The sequence below is a fragment of the Chiloscyllium plagiosum genome, unplaced genomic scaffold (genome assembly GCF_037043375.1).
Source record: "Chiloscyllium plagiosum isolate Xiang-an unplaced genomic scaffold, Cpla_swu_hap1 HiC_scaffold_7, whole genome shotgun sequence".
Classification (NCBI taxonomy): domain Eukaryota; kingdom Metazoa; phylum Chordata; class Chondrichthyes; order Orectolobiformes; family Hemiscylliidae; genus Chiloscyllium; species Chiloscyllium plagiosum.
This window is the reverse complement of record NW_028270145.1, coordinates 45,180,247-45,190,649: the sequence shown is the minus strand read 5'-3', so window position 1 is coordinate 45,190,649 and position 10,403 is coordinate 45,180,247. Positions and strand designations below refer to the sequence as shown.

The window sequence follows — 10,403 nt, the reverse complement described above, 5'->3', positions numbered from 1 at the left end:
ACAGTAGGCACTGTGTCTACACTGATACCACCATTACATATGGGAACACCTCTCACCATGCAAGTTGCAGGTACTCAGTTGGCTGGGCCAACATTGTCTATCTCATACGCTGCAGGCAAGGATGCCCTGAGGCATGGTACATTGGTGAGACAGAGCAGAGGTTACCGCAACGGATGAATGGACACCGCACAACAATCGACAGACAGGTGTGTTCCCTCCCAGTCTGGGAAATTTAACTTCGGATCTTCGGGTGATCATCCTCCAAGGCGAACTTCGGGACTGGCAACACCACAAACTGGCCAAGCAGAGGCTGATAGACAAAATCAGTATCCATGGGGATGGCCTCAACCTGGAAGTTGGGTTCATGTCACACTACAGGTGACCCCACTGCACTACACACTCCTACAGACCCTCTATCATACACGAGCTCTCTCCCATACACTCACACAAACACTCCCACACTCTCATGCAAACATTCACCCATGCACAGGTATTAATACCACCCCACCCCCACACACACACACCCACATGCACACACTCACATATATAAGTTTGTGGGGTGAATTTACTTGCAGAATTACATGTTACTTTGCTCAAAAACTGGATGAATCTATGTAAGATTCCGTAAATCCCTTTTTTAGATAAGAATCAGTCTAAACATTGGGGCACAGATAGCCTCACACCTTCACTACATTATCTGGGCCAACATGGCACCTATAGTTAAGGGCTTTTGCCCAAAACATCGATTTCAAAGCTCCTTGGATGCTGCCTGAACTGCTGTGCTCTTCCAGCACCACTAATCCAGAATCTGGTTTCCAGCATCTGCAGTCATTGTTTTCACCTATAGTTAAAGTTCACTTGAGAATGTAACTTTCAGAAAGTCTGAGATTTATTTATGAAATAACTGAAACTAGCATCCCCATTCAAAAAGATGAGAGATTTAACAAACAATACAGGTCTTTTTCAATATATAATTTCAGATACATCACACTGTAAATGTTTGCTATAAATTCTGTCCTACGATCTTACACTCCACAACCATCTGGTGAAGGAGCAGCGCTCCGAAAGCTAGCACTTCCAAATAAACCTGTGGGACTATAACCTGGTGTTGTGTGATTTTTAACTTTATACACTTCAGTCCAACACCGACACCTCCAAATCATTATCTGAAACATTTAATTGGGTATTCAGTGGGTGAGAACCAAAGGTTTATGTCTTTTGTACTCTTTAATGCTGATAGTCCTGACTTCTGAAGGAACAGGGCAACCTGACCAACAATATTGAAACTGTCCAAGTTGCACTGTGCCAGCTCAGACACTGAAAACTGCTGTCCAATTTAATCAAAAACAGTAACCTTCCCGCAATAGCGTTTTCATTATTCTCAAAGGAAGACCTGGGCCAATATGTGAGATTATTTTTTGTGGCATTATGACGGATATTGTACTGCACTGTGTTTTAGTTGCCAAAGACATAAAAGTTACAAATTGTTACATAGTTTTTTTGAAAATGCCAATATATGCAATATTAACAAAGTGGTTGAAACAAATTTGATTCAGCATTGTGAAACGCCTTGAATAATTCATCATGCTAAATTAATTTGCAATTCTTGACATTTAAGCTGCAATCTGGGAAACAGATTGGCTCAGAGGTTCCTTTACTTCTCACAAATTATTATTGAATAAACTAATAATGGGCAAATGATATCAAAATTTTTATTTCTCATTCCATTATTATGTGGAGATTTATATAAAATAAACATTACCTATACTGTTGAACTCTATAATGTTATATATTTTATTATATATATTTAACTCCCCATCTCTTTTATTTCCCTGAATCCTGTACTATGACAGTACACAAACAGCTTGTTCCAAGTGAATGGCACTTGGCTGCTGGCAAATACACAGGGCCAACTTCTTGACTTATTTTCTTGCCTTTCGCTTTGAGCTTTCCTTGACGGCTTGAATGAGGTGGTGACACCTATTGACGATGAGCACTGGCACAGAACAAAGTGTTTTGCCCATCTGGTCAAGCAGCTTATGGAAACACTGATGCTTCTACTACCTGTATTGTAACTTCCTAAAACATCAGATCACCCTGATGACAATGGTTAACAATGGGCATTCAAATGTTGGATATTCAGAACCAGCAAATGTATCTGCTAAACTTGCAGATCGCCAATCTTTAACAGTGCTCCTGATTGATTATATACTTTGATTATGGTACTCAATATCACATAATAGTTAAGAATATACCTTGGTGACTTGAAAGGAGGAGTCTGACATACATGATGTAATTCCTATGGTGTTCCATGAAACAAATATGTATCAAAAGAGAAGAACCCCAATTTTACACACAAGTGGGGCTGAAAAGTAAACTTTTTGATATAAAATATGTTTCTTGTGCAGTTTTAGACTTTCAAGTGGCCAAAAGTTGAATTAAATATTTATTTAACTTTCATGCATTCTTTATTAATAGTAAAAGTTTAAATTATTTCTCAATATACAAACCAAGAACAATGCTAAGAAATTTGTCATTTTACTTCATTTTTTTTCCCAAATAGTTTTATCAACCATTAGCAAGAGAAAAAAAAATGTTTCTTTGCATTTCATGAATAGTACAATGAAAAGCACAAAAAGCCATTTTCTACTTATTTACTCAGGTGCAATTATTTATATTCTGTACAGCAACTGCAGCCAGGAGACAAAATACAACTATAGAAAATATTGAATTAATGCATATACTACACACAGGAAAACATCCACCATGTACTCTACATAGAAAAGCAATTCAAATTCATGATTTAGTCAGAATCAATCTGCAAATATGTTGCAACTTCTACTCCTCCAAAATTTCTATTCTAGTTCCATTCTTTTTCACAATTTCTCCTCTTTTACCTCTCCAGGAGGGGTTAATTCCCTCAAAGAGTTGACTCCACGATGCTGATTGGTATCTTTTGTTTTCTTAACTGGGTGGAATATTACTATTATTAGCTATTAATCATGTGTGATCTTCAAATAGATAGGGATTTATGTCCACCAGAGCATCTTTTAATTGAACACTAAAAATTTGGCATGAAAACATTCACATTTTTCTGGTGTTTTAATCAAGAATTGAAGTAAAGTGGAAATCGCTAAATGTCTTTCTTACATGTATTTTTAAGCAATATTTTCAATGACCTCATTGTCTTCAAATTGACCTTACTTTAGTAAAATGTTTTTTTCTCTTATTTAGTAAGCAGCAGCTTGGTTTTTTTGTAATTGAATTGCTGCAAGCCAAACGAAGGTCAAACACCTCTTCTTGCATGTACTAGGCAAAGCAGCAAATAATGTTATTTAAATAAATGCAACAAATGTAAGAATAAATAAACACCAAAAATAACATTAACTACTCCGATTATATGAATCAAAATGTAAGACTAAATGGTGTGGCACAATTTAATCCTAATTCAGCAATTAACTCTTTCAAGATTGGCAAATAATTGTGGCCAAAGAACTTTTTTTATTCTATCAAGAGATTTTGTTTTAAAAGGCTCTGTTTTTTTTTATCTTTCAAGGCTTTAATATTACATAATAAGAAATACAAATTGAGTGACTTACATCTATACAAAAATTTTACTTTAAATTGTAATGCTCCATTTTTAATCTCAATTTGATTTTTTTTAATACTAAAATTTGAGAGTCTAATGGAAAATATAACAATTATATCCTTTGTAGATGCACATTTTGTGAATTTTTATTTGGGTGAAAAGTATACACAAAACAAGTTTTAACTACTTCAATATAATTTATCTAAAGTATGCTTGGAAAGTGCACAGAAGTCCTTTCCCTCTCAGTTTAACAGAAACCCCAGAGGAATGGCACACCAATCTTCTATTGAAGTCACAGTGGGTGATTGGGACAACTCAGTGTAATTTGCTTCCATAAGTTTACAATAAGCCTTGTTGAATTATCTGTAAAAGTGTTTTAAATAAAGTAGTAAGTCGTAATTACAACTGAACAATTTGTCAAGTCCTGAAAGACTAATTTCATACTTGTGGTGCATCAAATTATTTTTCTGATGAAAATATCCATGAACTTTTAATATCTGAATTGAATTGAATTAGATTTATTGTCACATGTGCTCACATGAGCACTGTGAAAAATGTACAAGTTGCCATTCATGGCGCCATCTTAGGTACAAGGGTACAGAATCTTAGGCTACTTCAGTCTCTAACTTAATTACGTCAGTACATTCTGATTTACTTTTTGTTCTTGATAAAAGTATCAAAATGAACTATCAAAAAGTAAAAAGTTTATTTTAGTTTTTGGTTTGCTCTGTGAGATTTGAGTAATTTTGGCGAAACTGGAACACTAGCCCAGTAATAATATTGTGAAACTAGTAATTCAGACCCTCAGTCTAATATTCCAGAGATATGAGTTCAAATCCAAATTGCAGCTAAAGGAATTTAATGAATAAATATGGTATTAGAAAATTCATCTCAGTAATGATCATCGCTGCCAAATTGTCAAAGCCTCCTTAGTTCCTTAACATTTTCAGAGTCAAAACATTTGCCCTCCTGACCCCAGTTGATCTGATTCCAGACCCACAGTATTATGGTTAACTTTTAACCACCTTCTGAAATTGTATAGCAAGTCATTTATTAAACTGAATAAAAATAAAATCAAACAGGCCATCCTGCATTGAGCCAGATACTGGAAATGAGAAAAGACACAACCTCCTATAGGCACTGACAAAATTTCCTCACTAAAAATAAAATTGTCATGATCCTACTGGAGCAGAGGGCTGCTCTCACATGAGAGAGAGAGAGAAACAGAGAGAGGGAGGGAGGAAGGGAGAGAGAGATGACTGATGGTGGCTTCAAATCTCAGTTGAGGGGAGAGGTTGAGAAGGAAAGTCCTTTATGATAACCTCAGTTGGTGTGGAAATTGAAACCATTCTGTTGATATAACTCTGCATCACAAATCAGCCGTCTGACCAACCCCCTTACCTCACTATCATGTGGTCACACAAAAACCTGACAATAATCTTCAAAAAATCATAACTTGTAAGGAGTGTTTGAGGCTACTCCATCACTATTTAGCGTATGCCATGTCCCACTAACTGGACAGGCACACCAGAGACAGAGGCACAATGTTATACATTCAAGAAAAATTTATCCTTGGCATCGTCAAAATTTTCCCTGAACCCCATGAAATCTCATAGCCTCAGGTGAAACATGTCTAAAGAAAGTTCCTGCTGATTGTCGGTTCCCATCTTCTTTCAGCTGATGAATCAGCACCCTTCTATGTTGATCACTTACAGTAGCAAGGGCACAGAAAGCACTTTTATTGGAGAACTTCAAAACTCATCAACAAGAATGTCTTGGCAGCACCACCACTTACTGAAGTGCTGATTTCTGAAGGATCTTTCTGCCTGACTGGGCCTATAGCAGAAGGTGATAGAACCACCTTTTCGACCTCATTCTCACCATTTTCTCTATCGCAGATGAATCTGTCCAGACAGTATCAGTAGGAGCAGCCATTACACAGTTCTTGTGAAGATCAAACCTATCTTCATACTGATAACATCCTTTAGTGCATTGTGTACCACTATGAATGTACTGAATGGGATAGTCCCAGAACCATCTTGTATTTCAAAACTGAACATCCATGAGGTGTCATCAGCAGCTATTCAGCCACAATCTGTGACTTCATGATCCTGGAATAGCCCCACTCTACCATTTCCATCAACCCAAGGGATCAACATTAATTCAATGATTAGAGCAGTCAGGCATCCCTGAAGCCACTGCCAAATCTTGGGAACTAACCATTACCTAAAACTGAACTGGACCAGACTTATAAACAAAGTGACTACAAGAATGCATACAGGACTGGGAGCAAATAACTCATTGCTGACTCTACATGAACCCAATCAGGAATGTGATAGAATACTCACTTTCCTGGATGAGTACAGCTTCAACAACATTCAAGAGGCTTCACACCACTAAGTTCAATGCAGCTCACTTGATCATTACTCCACTGCCACTATCTTAGTCATTCATTCTCTGTCACAGGGTGGCAGTATTGTGCACTATCCACAAACTGCATTGCATCACCTCACCAAGGCTTGTTCAACAGCACCATCCTAATAAGAGACTACCCATCTTGAAGAGCAGGGCAGCACTTATATGGGAACATCATGACCTGCAAGTTCTCATCTAAGGCACACATCATTTTGGTTTGAAACCATATTGCTACTCCTTCAGTGTTACTGGGGACCATCTCCCTAACAGTACCGTGAGAGTATACCAGATGAACAATGGGAACTCACCGTTAACATCTCAAGGGCAATCAAGGATATGCAACACATTTTAGCCTAGCCAGCAATGTTCATATCTCATGAACAAATAAAGAGAAAAAATGTGATTGACTGTCTAACATGCCCAATGACATGACTGGTTCTCAATGCCAAAGATCCTCTATAGTTGAGTCTAGATCAGATTAACAAAATCCAGATCAGTATTTCCAAACATCGTTTTGGAGGATATTGAATACAAGCATTTCAAAAGAAACTTATTTGAAAATACAATGAATGATTGTATTTATTAGTTTATCAAGAAAATTCTGTAGATATAACTCTTCATATTTTACTTGTATGATCTTCACAATATTAAAAAAGTTACAATAATCAGTATTAAAATCAAAAGCATTCGTGGTTGCATGAAGACAATATTCTAGGGGTGAACCAAATTTGAAGTATTAGTGGTCAATTGACGTGGAGGACACTCCTGTTTGTCGACTATATCTTTTGAGAAAGAATAATTGATATGTCAGAAAAGAACATGAAAACTTTAAACATTATTTTCTCTAGGTTGGTCCATTGAAAGTACAATGGATGAATTGGTGAACATTCACTTCCAATATGTCTCTGCATATAAAAAAAATGTTGCTCTCATTTAGAAAGAATGTTGGAGTGGTTAATGAGAATTCAATACCAATAGTCTATGATTGAAAAATATCATAAAAGGTCTAGTCTCATTCAGTGCAGCATTTAGTTTAAATCAGGAAAACATTGCTGTTAGTTTACATGGATTATGTTTCAATAGATGCAATGGGGTGGATTATTGACACATGACCCCTAGCACGTTGCTCAAGTAAAATCTGGCTGATACGATGTTGGGAGGGAGACATTTCACTCTCATCAGAGAGGGTGTTCTGCCTGAAAGAGGAGCAGCCAATTTGATTGGCTGGCAGCTCTGTATTCAGAACAGCATCAGAAGGCAGCAGCAGTCACTGCCAGTGCCCACGAAGAGGAGAAGGTGGTTGATACAGTTTTGAGATCCAGCGAGGGTGCGGAGAAGCAGACCAGGCATTTTTCAGAGAGGCCAGATGGGAGGTACAAAGTTGAGGAGTGAGGGGAGGGGTGGTGCCCATCCTGAGTGATGCCCCTGATAGGCACAAGGGAGTGCACAGAGAAGCTCCCTCTTCTCTGTTCTTGCCTAACTGCAAAGCATCAGTGCTGGCTGAGAAATTGCTGTAGTGGTGAAATGAGGCCCTTAATTTGCAGTTAAATGTCCCCTTATGCATTTCTGCAGTCTAGGAGTGAACTGCCTGTTGTCTTACTCTCCAACAGTATGATAAGGGGACATGCCAGTGTGGACATGGAGGTGGTGTGATGGCAATCCACTTTATTTTACAAATCTCTTCACCTTCCATTTTTGAGTGGTGTCTGTAAAATCCTGCTCAATAGCTGGCTCACAATTTGAAACAGACAACAGTGGAACAGTGTGTAAATTAAGATTAATAATTGGAAAATCTTGAAAATCATTTCCTTTTTGATCTGTGAAAACAATGTGGAGCATTTGTGGGCGGCACGGTGGCACAGTGGTTAGCACTGCTGCCTCACAGTGCCAGAGTCCCGGGTTCAATTCCCGCCTCAGGCGACTGACTGTGTGGAGTTTGTACGTTCTCCCCGTGTCTGCGTGGGTTTCCTCCGGGTGCTCCGGTTTCCTCCCACAGTCCAAAGATGTGCAGGTCAGGTAAATTGGCCATGCTAAATTGCCCATAGTGTTAGGTAAGGGGTAAATGTAGGGGTATGGGTGGATTGCGCTTCCGCGGGGCGGTGTGGACTTGTTGGGCCGAAGGGCCTGTTTCCACACTGTAAGTAATCTAATCTAATCTAATCTAATTGTTTCTAGTCCACCCTGACACATGTACACAAAGGCAGAATCAGGGACCGGGAAATTGCTTTGCCCTAATCTTGTCATTGTGCATGGACAACCAACCTGACTTTATGGCCCCATTTAAAGGATATCAATAGCCGGTGTACTTTCTGAGATCATTGTCCCAGTAGTTGGACCTCTTCCTTGCATGCACTCTCATTCCAGCAAATCCAGCATTAATAGATTACTGTACAAACGTTAACATTTCCTTTGATGTTTTATTAATAATTTACCATAAAGGCCCTTTTTTACTTTCACATTGAAAGTGTAACCGCATTTATAATAATGAAGTGAGATCACCCTACATGTCTCACTGGTTTTAGTATTGCTAATGTAACTTTGTGGGTGGTGATCTTTGCTCCACTGTTGATCTCAGAATTTGCTTGTCTCAATGTCATTCTTGCAATATTGACGTCCAATTGCTTAGGAGCAGAGGGATAAATACAAGAGCAGTCTCAGTCAAATACTATGGCTGTTTTTATGTGGTACTGACATTAATAAGTCACCAGACATATGAGTTTTTGTACAGCACAACTCCAATGTTAGACCTTACACTAAATATTTCATTCCGGAGCGGAGTGTTTCATCTGAGAATAAAACTGACATTGAACTAAAGTTGACATTGACATTGAGACTAAAAACATGCTTTTTTGCTGTCACAGTGCTGTCTGTTTGTTGTTGTAGTCAAGAAGATTCAATGATAGGGAAATTCATTTCATTATTCAAATGTTAAACTGTGTTGAGCTGAATCTTTTAGGTTGTGAAAGTACCATTATGAAAAGCACTTCTATCAGGAATACAGTCTGGGCTCAAATAACCTGCAGCCTGATGGTTGGTCTTCCAAATTAAACAACTGTAGTCAAGTGGCAACATTATTGAAGAGGAAATTGTGAGAGTAAATAGCGCAGAGAAAGATGAAACACGTCATTGTTCCTGATCTTTATTTTAAAGAAGGGCAATGCCATGTAATCATGTTCATGTTGCTTGAAGTCTCACACCAGCAGGGTTGGAGGGATACTTGGTGAAGGTCAATTTCAAATCCTTCCAGCATCATGTCATGGTCAATCACACTAAGGAGGCAAAAAGACACATTTTTATACCTTCACATGTTTAAACATTTCCAAGAGCAACATTTCTTGCTTTTAATCAGCTCTCAACGAGTGGTTGACAATCATTTTATCATGATACTTCTGCATCTCATAAAAGTATTATTTAATTTCAAGAAAATCTGTTATACTAAAATAATATAAGCAAGTTCACCATAGGACTAGCGGAGCATATGGGTGTGTTCTCATTACAGGGAGATGACTAGTGGTGAGTTTAACCTGATGGTCATCATGACTCAGACAAGGGGAGAGGAGGAGAAGATGAGACCTACATGATAACCTCTGCCAGCTTTGGAACTGAATCCATACTTTAGGCATCACTCTACATTGCCAGCCAATTGAGTTAACTGACTCCTAAATTAAAAGGGGGTCAATTCCTTACTTACCACACTCTGAGGAACATCTACATTGCTCCTTCAGAAATGTTCACTATAATTAGCTGACATTAGCTGGTTTTGACAATATATCGATTGATGTCAGGCATTATTCAAATGTACTCAATACAAAAGCAAGAAATGAGTATATGAATAGGAAGGCTGTAGGGGGATATGGGCCAAGAGCTTGCAAACGGGACTAGATTGGGTTGGGATATCTGGTCTGCATGAATGAGTTGGACCGAAGGGTCTGTTTCCATGCTGTATATCTCTATGATTCTATGAGAGTATTTAAAGTTTGCAAGAACAGTGTTTTTAAGGTAATACAGTCGGTTCTGATATCATGCAATAGTGCCGTTCTCGTGTGATCTTGCATTATAAGAAAATTGCGCAGTAGCCACGCCATTTAAACTAATGGGACCAGAATTGCGCTTTATCCAATACAGGTAAGGAAAGATGGCATTCTACAAATAATGTTCTAAATTCTTCAATCGTGTTAAAGCTAATTCCCGATGAAGAAACACGCATTATAGCAGAACTGACTGTATAGATTCTAGTACCATGATAAACATTAAATAACAGATGTACAAAGGGGCATGACTCCACTAGTGAATGAGGTCTGTCAATTATGATAAACACAGGAACAGGAATCAAACATTTAGGTTCCTCCTGCCTGTTTCACCATTCAATGAGATACAACTCTGCATACCCGCCTTTGCT

General features: G+C 38.2%; 1 protein-coding gene across 3 annotated transcripts in view; it reads right to left on the bottom strand.

Moving 5' to 3' along the window:
* Positions 1–568: 568 nt before the first annotated feature.
* pde1a (phosphodiesterase 1A, calmodulin-dependent) overlaps positions 569–10,403 on the bottom strand; it is a 605,934-nt gene continuing 596,099 nt past the window's right edge. For all 3 annotated transcript variants that reach the window (XM_043693462.2, XM_087988965.1, XM_087988966.1), the window contains one exon: positions 569–9,273. The gene's annotated coding sequence lies outside the window, so the exon portion shown is untranslated. The remainder of the gene's footprint in view (positions 9,274–10,403) is intronic.